This window comes from Mytilus californianus, unplaced genomic scaffold (assembly GCF_021869535.1).
Source record: "Mytilus californianus isolate M0D057914Y unplaced genomic scaffold, xbMytCali1.0.p SCAF_7, whole genome shotgun sequence".
In the NCBI taxonomy this organism is placed as follows: domain Eukaryota; kingdom Metazoa; phylum Mollusca; class Bivalvia; order Mytilida; family Mytilidae; genus Mytilus; species Mytilus californianus.
This window is the reverse complement of record NW_026262723.1, coordinates 51338221-51350538: the sequence shown is the minus strand read 5'-3', so window position 1 is coordinate 51350538 and position 12318 is coordinate 51338221. Positions and strand designations below refer to the sequence as shown.

General features: G+C 36.0%; 1 protein-coding gene and 1 long non-coding RNA gene across 6 annotated transcripts in view; one reads left to right on the top strand and one right to left on the bottom strand.

Annotated features, from left to right (window-relative positions):
* LOC127709751 (uncharacterized) overlaps positions 1-12318 on the top strand; it is a 133978-nt gene that overhangs the window by 27846 nt on the left and 93814 nt on the right. The window lies entirely within an intron of this gene.
* Positions 1-12318, bottom strand: part of LOC127709695 (phospholipid-transporting ATPase ABCA3-like) — a 78811-nt gene that overhangs the window by 10591 nt on the left and 55902 nt on the right. The gene's annotated exons all lie outside the window — the stretch shown is intronic.

The following is a 12318-nucleotide window of genomic DNA, read 5'->3' as shown; positions in this document are numbered from 1 at the left end:
ATAAAATTTCATAGAGATTCATTCACTTAAACTAAAGTTATTGTGCGAAAACCAATGTGTCTTCCGACGACGACGATGACGACGCCAACGTCATACCAATATACGATCGCAAAATTTTTTTGCAGTCATATAAAAATGAACTTGAAATTGGTCTATAGTTCCCTATGTTATTTGTCTAAAAATTTAGTGACTTTGCTGTTTTACAGTGACCAGAAGATAATCAATCCTGATACACAAACTAATATTAGTTACTAGAGTCTTCAAGGAGCCTGTATTGCTCATCTGGCATTTGTGCAAAAAATGAACTCGAACTGAGTACCAGTAATATGTAAAATTATGTTCCTTTATACTAAAAAAGATTATTTTGAAAGTAACCATAGTGTGATGATCCAAATTGCCTAATACATGTATACCATAATTTTAACTTGGTTATATTGTTTCAGATTTGTACTTTCTATCTATAGATTCAATGTTAATAGCATTAAGGGTACCGATTTTACTGCCCCAGATATATATTTCAACCATTAATGCTTCTTGCAGTGATACTTGATGCCAGAATATTTGAAAATGCAAAACCTAATACACAAACTTTACAACAAAAAAAGACAAAATAGTAGAGCAAAACCCAGACAAGGATGATGAAGATAGTTCCTTAATTTAATGTGATTTTCTATGATTTATAATAGGAAATTTCAATAAAACAATATCTGTTTTTTCATGTCAGTACAGAAGAACTGAGCTACTATAATAAAAGTATGTTTTATAGTGGCTGCCATCAGATCTGAATCTAAGTGTAATACAACCATTGTTTTTCCCCTATAGTCTTTGTAAATTTTCAATTTTCAAAAAATTGTGCAGAATCTATCTTTGTTTCAAATAAAGAAACATTTGGAATGAGTAAAGTTTTATCCTGTCCAGGACTACAGTGAAAATTTCACATAACATTTCATTGCATGTAAGATAACAAGAAATGATTGTAACAGGATGCTATTACGAAGTCTCCCAAACGAAGCTCCCATAATTCGTAATTCCCAGGGTCACCTGACCAGTAAAGTTATATGCATTAGTGATGCCTGGGGACTAACCCTGTATATCATTCAAATCATCTTGGCATGAAAAACCAGAATATATATGGTTTAGGGGTTGGGATCTCGACCATTTACAAGATATTAGAACATTGGGGATGGGGGGAACCCCTGGGGACTGACCCTATACATCATTCAAATGTTTGAGACATGACGAACAGGAATATATATGGTTTAGGGGTGGGGATCTCGACCATTTACAAGATATTAGAACATTAGGGGTGGGGGGAACCCCTGGGGACTGACCGTGTACGTCATTCAAATGTTCGAGACATGATGAACAGGAATATATGTGGTTTAGGGGTGGGGATCTCGACCATTTACAAGATATGAGAACTTTCTTAAATGGCAGGGGGTGGGGGTGACCCCTGGGGACTAACCCTGTATATCATTCAAACCATCTTAGCATAACAAACCAGAATATATATGGTTTAGGGGTGGGGATCTTGACCACTTACAAGATATTAGAACTTTCTTAAATGACAGGGGGTGGGGGTGACCCCTGGGGACTAACCCTGTATTTCATTTGATGTGCTTTATCATGACAAACCAGAATATATATGGTTTAGGGGTGGGGATCTCGACCATTTACAAGATATTAGAACTTTCTCAAATGGCAGGGGGTCGGGATGACCCCTGGGGACTTACCCTGTATATCATTCAAACCATCTTAGCATGACAAACCAGAATTTTATATGGTTTAGGGGTGGGGATCTTGACCACTTACAAGATATTAGAACTTTCTTAAAAGGCATGGGGTGGCGGTGACCCCTGGGGTCTAACCCTGTATTTCATTTCATCATAGTTTATCATGACAAACCAGAATATATATTGTTTATGGGTGGGGATCTCGACCATTTACAAGATATTAGAACTTTCTCAAATGGCAGGGGGTTGGGATGACCCCTGGGGACTAACCCTGTATATCATTCAAACCATCTTAGCATGACAAACTAGAATATATATGGTTTAGGGGTGGGGATCTTGACCACTTACAAGATATAAGAACTTTCTTAAATGGCATGGGGTGGGGATGACCCCTGGGGACTAACCCTGTATTTCATTAATGGGCTTTATCATTTAGAACATTTTCAATTAAAAAGATTGTGTCTATCACAAACAGTTTTCAATTTATAATCATTTGAAAATTAAAAAAAAATAAAATCCCATAGGGTTCTATAGTAAAACCCTCTTTTCTTTTTGCCCCTCAAAGTACCCCTTTATAAACCCCATTGCACAAACAAAACCCTGATTGCACCACTAGACATGTTAGTCTAACATATTGTGAAACCCTAAGTTAATCTGACAAGCGGTTTTGGAGAACGGGTGCGGACAAGTTCAAATTTAAAAGCGGCGGAAGAGGAAGAGGAAGAAGAAGAAGAATAATAATAACAAGTAATCCTGTGTTAGGATGCTAACACAAAAGTCGCCAAAATGGCCCCCAACCATTGTTCTGCTGTTTCCATGGTAACGGTAGCCATTTCAAAATTTCATAGTCAGATAGCACATCTACACATGACATGGCAAATTATTTACAAATTTCATAAAAATTGGACCAATTTTCAAATTTAGGCATTCGTGTTTCCATGGTTACGGTGGCCATTTTGGAAATTCCAAAGTCAAATGCCACCTCTACATAAGACACTTAACATTTGTGTAAAGTTTCATTAAGTTTGACGCATTTTACTGTCAAGTTTCATAAAGATTGGACCAAATCTAGATTTTTCGCATTTTTGTTGTTTCCATGGCAACGGCGGCCATTTTGGAAATTCCAAAGTCAAATTCCAAATCTACATACACTCGTTAACATCTCTGTAAAATTTCATTAAATTTGAAGCATTTTAAAAAATTTCACATTTTTGCAGTTTCTATGGTAACGGCGGCCATTTTAAAAATTCCAAAGTCGAAATTACAGCTACATATGGTGCTACCTGTAATAATCTATCATTATATAACATAAAAAGTACATAGGAATAATTCAACACTATCACATGACTAATCACATGACTATTGTTCTAGAATGTTCCATGAAAATTGACCCCCTAAAATAATGCAAAGATGACCCCGGGCTGAAATAAAAAATGTGGAATGGACACCTGGACATCGGTCTCTTGTATTACACAAAACTCAAAGGTTCTACCAGTAGCGTATCAATAGTCGAAAAATGACCCCACCCATGTTCTGGCCCCCAAATAGTGCCAAGTTGACCCCCATTTGAAATAAAAAATAGTGAATGCTCCCCTAGGGATACTACCCCAACATCATACCAAATATAAAGCTTCCATCATTTAAGGCTTGGAAGAAAATGGTCAGAAAAATTAGGGTTAAGAAGAACTAGATTTGCCATTGCAAGCAATAGCGGATGGCACCCTTCCCCCATTCCCAGGTGAGCGGCAGCCATTTAGCAAATTCCAAAGTCAAAGAGTGCATCTACACATGCAAATTATCATTTTTGTAAAGTTTCATTAAGTTTGGAGCATTTTGAAATTTTGAACTTTTTTGCTGTTTCCATGGTTACGGCAGCCATTTTGAAAATTCCAACTGCAAAATGCAACTCTGCCTACGCCAGTTACCATTTCTGTAAAGTTTCATCCAGTTTGCAGCATTTTGATTTATTTTGAAATTTTGGACATTTTTGCTGTTTCCATGGTTACAGTGGATGATTCCAAAATTCTAAAAGCAGACATCTCATTGCCACATGTCATGTTATATATCAATACAGTTTCACTGACTTTGGTGAAATACTCTTTCAGAAAATGCTGATTTTATGCATTTTCCCATAGGGTCAATGTAAAACTTGCCCACTGTTTCCATGACAACGGCGCCCATTTTGGACTATCCAAATATTGTCTTGACATCTTAGCATACTGGGTAACATTTTCATAAAGTTTCATCCAGTTGGGTCTTACAACGAAAGAGTTAGAATTTTTGATATTTTAGCTGTTTCCATTGTAACGGCAGCCATTTTGAAAATTCCAAAGTCAAACTGCAAATCAGCACATGCCAGTTAACATTCCTGTGGAGTTTCTTCCAATTTGGAACACTTTGATTTTTTTCGCATTTTTGCTGTTTCCATGGAAACGGTGGCCATTTTTTACCATTCCATAGCAAGGTGCACAACTTTACATGGGGGTCCTCATTATAGTAGAGTTCCATCAACATTGGTCCATTGGATTCCAAGAACTCGCTTGGACAAAATGTGTGGAAGAAAAATAATAAAAACTAGATTTGCCATTGCAAGCAATAGCGGATGGCACCCTTCCCACATTGCCACTAAAACTGCAGCCAATTTTAAAATTTAAAACAGTATTTACACATAAATACATCACAACATATTTGTTTGTAAATTTTCAGAAAGTTTTGAGCATTTTTCAATTTATCACATTTTTGTAGTTTCCATGACAACGGCGGCCATTTTGGAAATTCCATGGTACAAATTCTTATCTGTACTTACCATTTACCATTCATAATGAGTTTCATTAAGTTTGGACCATTTTGAGATTTTTGGACATTTTTGCTGTTTCCATGGTTAAGGTGTCCATTTCGAAAATTCCAACAACAGTTTCAACATTGAATTATGCAATGTTATATATTCCTGAAATTTATTTCAGTTTGATCTTATATTCCTTAAGAAAATGCTGCTTTGATGTTTTTTCCCATAGGATCAATGTTAAACTTTTCACCAGTTTCCATGGCAATGGCAGCCATTTTGAAAATTCCAAGTACTGTTGGTACCTCAGGCCACCACTGCCAACATTAACATAAACTTTCAAGAGGTTGCCTCTTATAACGAAAGATTTAGAATTTTGATTTTTTTTTACATTTTTGCAGTTTCCATGGTAATGGGGGCCATTTTGAATCATTCCAATGTCTCTTGCACAACTTCACATGGCGGTTCATATTATGGTATAGTTCCATCAACATGGGTCTGACCAATCCCGAGAAATAGCATGGACAAAACGTGTGGAAGAATAAAACGAAAAAGAAACTAGATTTGCCATTGCAAGCAATAGCGGATGGCACCCTTCCCCCATTGCCAGGCGAGCAGCATCCACTTAGAAAATTCCATAGTCAAAGAGTGCATCTACAAATGCAAATTATCATTTTTGTAAAGTTTCATTAAGTTTGGAGCATTTTGAAATTTTTGACATTTTTGCTGTTTCTATGGTTACGGCGGCCATTTTTAAAATTCCAACTTCAAAATGCAACTCTGCCCATGCCAGTTACCATTCCTGTGGAGTTTCTTCCAGTTTGGAACACTTTGTTTTTTTTTAAATTTTGAAAATTTTTGCTGTTTCCATGGTTACAGTGGATAATTCCAAAATTCTAAAAGCAGACATCTCATTGCCACATGTCATGTTATATATCAATACAGTTTCATTGACTTTGGTCAAATACTCTTTAAGAAAATGCTGATTTATGCAATGTAAAATTTGCCCCCAGTTTCCATGACAACGGCACCCATTTTGGACTATCCAAATATTGTCTTGACATCTTAGCATACTGGGTAACATTTTCATAAAGTTTCATCCAGTTGGGTCTTATAACGAAAGAGTTCAAATTTTTGATATTTTAGCTGTTTCCGTGGTAACTGCAGCCACTTTGAAAATTCGGAAGTCAAACTGCAAATCAGCACATGCCAGTTACCATTCCTGTGGAGTTTCTTCCAGTTTGGAACACTTTGATTTTTTAGCATTTTTGCGGTTTCCATGGAAACGGTGGCCATTATTCACCATTCCATAGCAAGGTGCAAAACTTTACAGGGGGGTCCTCATTATAGTAGAGTTCCATCAACATTGGTCAATTCGATTCCAAGAACTCGTTCGGACAAAATGTGTGGAAGAACTAGAGGCTCTCAAGAGCCTGTGTCGCTCACCTGTATTTACTGATGCTTTGGAAATCATGTAAAATAAGGTTAAAATCATAATTAATAGTATTAGATATTAGATATTATAATGATATCTAAGATAATAACAAAAAACTGCAAAATTTTTGTAAAATAACTAACTCAGGGGCAGCAACCCAACAACGAGTTGTCGGATTCGTCTGAAAATTTCAGGGCAGATAAATCTAAATCTGATGAACATTTTTGCCACCCGTCAGATTTGCTCTAAATGCTTTAGTTTCAGAGATATAAACCAAAAACTGCATTTTACCCTATGTTCTATTTTTAACCAAGTCGGCCATGATGGTTGGAAGGTGGGGTCATCGGACAAATTTTTTAAACTAGATACCCTAATAATGATTATGGCCAAGTATGGTTAAATTTGTCTCAGTAGTTTCAGAGAAGAAGATTTTTGTAAAAGATTACAAAAATTTACAAAAAATTGATAAAAATTGACTATTAAGGGCAATAACTCCTAAACGGGTCGACTGACAATTTTGGTCATGACAACTTATTTGTAGATCTTACTTTGCTGAACATTATTGCTGTTTATAGTTTATCTCTATCTATAATAATATTCAAGATAATAACCAAAAACGGCAAAATTTCCTTAAAATTACCAATTCAGGGGCAGCAACCCAACAACAGGTTGTTAGATTTGTCTGCAAATTTCAGGGCAGATAGATCTTGACCTTATAATCAGTTTTACCCTATGTAAGATTTACTCTAAATGCTTTGGTTTCAGAGATATAAGCCAAAATCTACATTTTACCCCTATGTTCTATTTTTAGCCATGGCGGCCATCTTGATTGGTTGGAGGAGTCATCGGACAAATTTTTTAAACTAGATACCCTTATGATGATTGTGGCTAAGTTTGGTTAAATTTGACCCAGTGGTTTAAGAGGAGAAGATTTTTGTAAAAAGCTAACGACAACGGACGACGACGCCGACGACGACGACGGACGCCAAGTGATGAGAAAAGCTCACTTGGCCCTTCGGGCCAGGTGAGCTAAAAATAAGAAAAAAAAGAAACATAGAATAACAGTATGTCACCACAACTTTGTTGAGGGTGCCATAATAATAATAATAACTAGATTTGCCATTGCAAGCAATAGCGGATGGCACCCTTCCCACATTGCCACTAAACTGCAGCCATTTTGAAAATTGAAAATAGTCATAGCACTTAAATGCATCACAACAAACCTGTCTGTAAATTTTCGAAAAAATTGAAACATTTTTTATTTATTTTTTATTTTTGCCGTTTCCATGGCAACGGCGGCCATTTTCGAAATTTCGAAATACAAAGTCTTATTTCCAATTGTCAGTACCATGAGTTTGACCTAGCATGTAAATGCTACATAAAGGTTTTCCCATAGGGATTAATGTTAAACATATCCAGTTACTATGGCAATACAGTATTTCCAAAGATTCTCAAAATCATCTAAAACATGTATATAGTGGACAGCAGTAATGAATAAAAATTTGATGATTCTAAGTTCAGGCATACTCAAATTATTGACAAAATACAAAAAAATAATTTTTCTCATATATTCTGTTTCCATGGTAACGGTGGCCATTTTGAAAATGCCATACCCCGATTGCACAACTTCACATAGTGGTCCACATTATGGTTAAGTTCCATCAACATTGGTCTACTCAATTCCGAGAAATAGCATGGAAAAAAAAGTGTGGAAGAATAAATATAATAATAATAAAAACTAGATTTGCCATTGCAAGCAATAGCGGATGGCACCCTTCCCCTATTGCAAGGCGAGCGGCAGCCATTTAGAAAATTCCAAAGTCAAAGAGTGCATCTACACATGCGAATTATCATTTTTGTAAAGATTCATTAAGTTTGGAGCATTTTGAAATTTTGGACATTTTTGCTGTTTCCATGGTAACGGCAGCCATTTTGAAAATTCCGAAGTCAAACTACAAATCAGCACATGCCAGTTACCATTCCTGTGGAGTTTCTTTCATTTTGGAACACTATGATTTTTTTCGCATTTTTGCTGTTTCCATGGAAACGGCGGCCATGTTTTACCATTCCATAGCAAGGTGCACAACTTCACATGGGGTTCCTTATTGTAGTTCAGTTCCATAAACATTGGTCTGTTCAGTTCTGAGAACTCGATTGGACAAAATGTGTGGAAGAAAAATAAGAAAAAAAAGAAACGTAGAATAACAGTATGCCACCCCAACTCCGTTGAGGGTGCCATAACAAGTAATCCTGTGTTAGGATGCTAACACAAAAGTCGCCAAAACGGCCCCCAACCATTGTTCTGCTGTTTCCATGGTAACGGCAGCCATATTGAAATTTCATAGTCGGATAGCACATCTACACATGACAGGTCACATTACTTACAAGTTTCATAAAAATTGGTCCAATTTTCAAATTTAGGCATTCGTGTTTCCATGTTTACAGTGGCCATTTTGGAAATTCCAAAGTCAAATGTCACATCTACATAAGACAGTCAACATTTGTGTAAAGTTTCATTAAGTTTGAAGCATTTTGAATTTTTTGACATGTTTGCAGTTTCCATGGTAACGGCAGCCATTTTGAAAATTCCAAAGTCAGATGGCACATCTACACATGACAGGTCACATTTACTGTCAAATTTCATAAAGATTGGACCAAATCTAGATTTTTCGCATTTTTGTTGTTTCCATGGCAACGGCGGCCATTTTGGAAATTCGAAGTCATATTCCAAATCTACATACACTCGTTAACATCTCTGTAAAATTTCATTAAATTTGAAGCATTTTAAAAAATTTCACATTTTTGCAGTTTCCATGGTAACAGCCGCCATTTTAAAAATTCCGAAGTCGAATTACAGCTACATATGGTGCTACCTGTAATAATCTATCATTATATAACATAAAAAGTACATAGGAATAATTCAACACTATCACATGACTAATCACGACTATAGTTCTAGAATGTTCCATGAAAATTGACCCCCTAAAATAATGCAAAGATGACCCTGGGCTGAAATAAAAAATGTGAAATGGACACCTGGACATCGGTCTCTTGTATTACACAAAACTTAAAGGTTCTACCAGTAGCGAATCAATAGTCGAAAAATGACCCCACCCATGTTCCGGCCCCCAAATAGTGCGAAGTTGACCCCCATTTGAAATAAAAAATAGTGAATGCACCCCTAGGGATACTACCCCATCATCATACCAAATATAAAGTTTCCATCATTTAAGGCTTGCAAGAAAATGGTCGGACAAATTAGGGTTAAGAAGAATAATAATAATAATAATAATAACTAGATTTGCCATTGCAAGCAATAGCGGATGTCACCCTTCCCCCATGGACACTAAGCGGAAGCCATTTCGAAAAATTTTGAAGAGTGAATGCACATATATGCATTGCTATACATCTGTCTGTAAATTTTCAGTACATTTAGAGCAATTTGGAATTTTTCACATTTCTGCCGTTTCCATGGCAACGGCGGCCATTTTGGAAATTCAAAAGTCAAAAGTCTCATCTACACTTGCCAGATAACATTAATATTAAGTTTCATTAAGTTTTGATCATTTTGACTTTTTTGACATTTTTGATGTTTCCATGGTAGCGGCAGCTATTTCCAAAACTCCAAAGTCAAATAGCAACTCTGCACATGCCAGTTAACATTTCTGTAAAGTTTCATAAAGTTTGGAGCATTTTGAAATTTTTGGACATTTTTGTATCATGCTGTTTCCATGGTAACAGTGACCGATTCTAAAATTCCAAAGACATCTGCCACATTGGCATGTGACAAGGAACAAACCATGAAAGAATCACGGTATTTGACCTACCATTTTAAGTGAGTAAATACTACTTTAAGAAATTTCCCATAGGGTTTAATGGTAAACTTTCCCCAAGTTTCCATGGTAATGGTGGCCATTTTGGAATTTCTAAATATGGTCAACACATCTAGGCATTCCAAGCAACATTCCCATAAAGTTTCATCCAGTTGGCTCTTCTAATAAAAGATTTAGAATTTTGATTTTTTTTTTCACATTTTCGCTGTTTCCATGGTAACGGCAGCCATTTTTAAGTTCCAAAGTTGCACTGCAACTCGAAAGTCAGGGTTCCTTGTTATAGTGCCCCATCATTTAGATTGGTTCCTCTGGCTCTGAGAAAACGGGCGGACAAAATTAGGTGGAAGAAAAATAATAATAACTAGAATTGCCATTGCAAGCAATAGCGGATGTCACCCTTCCCCCATTGCCACTAAGCGGCAGCCATTTCAAAAAATTTAGTGAATGCACATATATGCATGTACATCTTTCTGTAAATTTTCAGTACATTCAGAGCTTTTTAAAAAAATCACATTTTTGCGGTTTCCATGGCAATGGCAGCCATTTTGAAAATTTCAAAGTCAAAAGTCTCATCCAGACTTGCCAGTCAACAATCATATTAAGTTTCATCAATTTTTGAGCATTTTGAAATTTTTGAAAATTTTGACATTTGTGATGGTTCCTATGGTAACAGAGACCATTCCCAAAATTTATTGGCAGATACCACATTGGTACATGGGAGGGAAAATACCATCAAAGTTTCAATCAATTTGACCTACCATTTTAAGAAAGTAAATGCTACATTTTGACCTGTTTTGCATTGTTTCCATGGTAACGACAGACATTTTTGAAATTCCAACGCCAAATTCCACATATACCAATGTTGCTCATCGTTACTGTGAAGTTTCATCAAATTTTGAGCATTTTGATATTTTTGATATTTTTGGTGTAGTTTCCATGGCAACATAGTAGTTCCAATGATTGCCAAAATCATCCAAAACCAGTATATAGTGGGCACCTACATTGTATTAAAATATAATGATTCTAAGTTTAAGCATATCCAAATAATTCATAAAAACCAAAAACTGGATTTTTTCACATTTGTTCCGTTTCCATGGTAACGGCAGCCATTTTTTATGTTCTTAAGACCTACTGCAACCCGAAATTTTGTGTTCCTCATTATACTTAACTATCATTAAGATTGGTTCCATTGGCTCCAAAAAAACCGCCAGACAAAAATCATTGGAAGAATAATAATAATAACAAAGAAACAGAGGAAAAGCAATATGTCACCCGACATTGTCATTCGGGTGACATAATAATAGGGAAAAAGAAACAGAGGAAAAACAATATGTCACCCGACATTGTCGATCGGGTGACATAATAATAAGAAACGGGACAAAAACATAAAGTCCCCAAAACTCCGTTTTGGCGACTTAATAAGAAGAAACGGGACAAAAACATAAAGTATCATTTTTGTAAAGTTTCATTAAGTTTGGAGCATTTTGAAATTTTGAACTTTTTTGCTGTTTCCATGGTTACGGCAGCCATTTTGAAAATTCCAACTTCAAAATGCAACTCTGCCCTTTCTGTAAAGTTTCATCCAGTTTGCAGCATTTTGATTTTTTTTGAAATTTTGAACATTTTTGCTGTTGCCATGGTTACAGTGAATAATTCCAAAATTCTAAAAGCAGACATCTCATTGCCACATGTCATGTTATATATCAATACAGTTTCATTGACTTTGGTCAAATACTCTTTAAGAAAATGCTGATTTTATGCCTTTTCCTATAGGGTCAATGTAAAACTTGCCCCCTGTTTCCATGACAACGGCGCCCATTTTGGACTATCCAAATATTGTCTTGACATCTTAGCATACTGGGTAACATTTTCATAAAGTTTCATCCAGTTGGGTTTATAACGAAAGAGTTAGAATTTTTGATATTTTAGCTGTTTCCATGGTAACGACAGCCATTTTGAAAATTCCGAAGTCAAAACTGCAAATCAGCACATGCCAATTACCATTCCTGTGGAGTTTCTTCCAGTTTGGAACACTTTGATTTTTTTCTCATTTTTGCTGTTTCCATGGAAACGGCGGCCATTTTTTACCATTCCATAGCAAGGTGCACAACTTTACATGGGAGTCCTCATTTTAGTAGAGTTCCATCAACATTGGTCCATTGGATTCCAAGAACTCGCGCGGACAAAATGTGTGGAAGAAAAATAAGAAACGTAGAATAACAGTATGTCACCCCAACTCCGTTTAGGGTGCCATAATAATAAGAAAAAAAGAAACGAACAATAACAATATGTCACCCCAACTCAGTTGAGGGTGCCATAATAAGAAACGGGACAAAAACATAAAGTCCCCAAAACTCTGTTTTGGCGACTTAATAATAAGAACTGAGCAAAAACAATAAGTCTTCCCAAACTTCGTTTAGGAGACTTAATAACCATCACCAGAAGTAAACCAATCAAATTTTTACTCCTTTTTTTCCTGTTAACAAGCTTTAGTAACCATGGTAACCATGTCATCTCAAATTTCCAAAATACTTT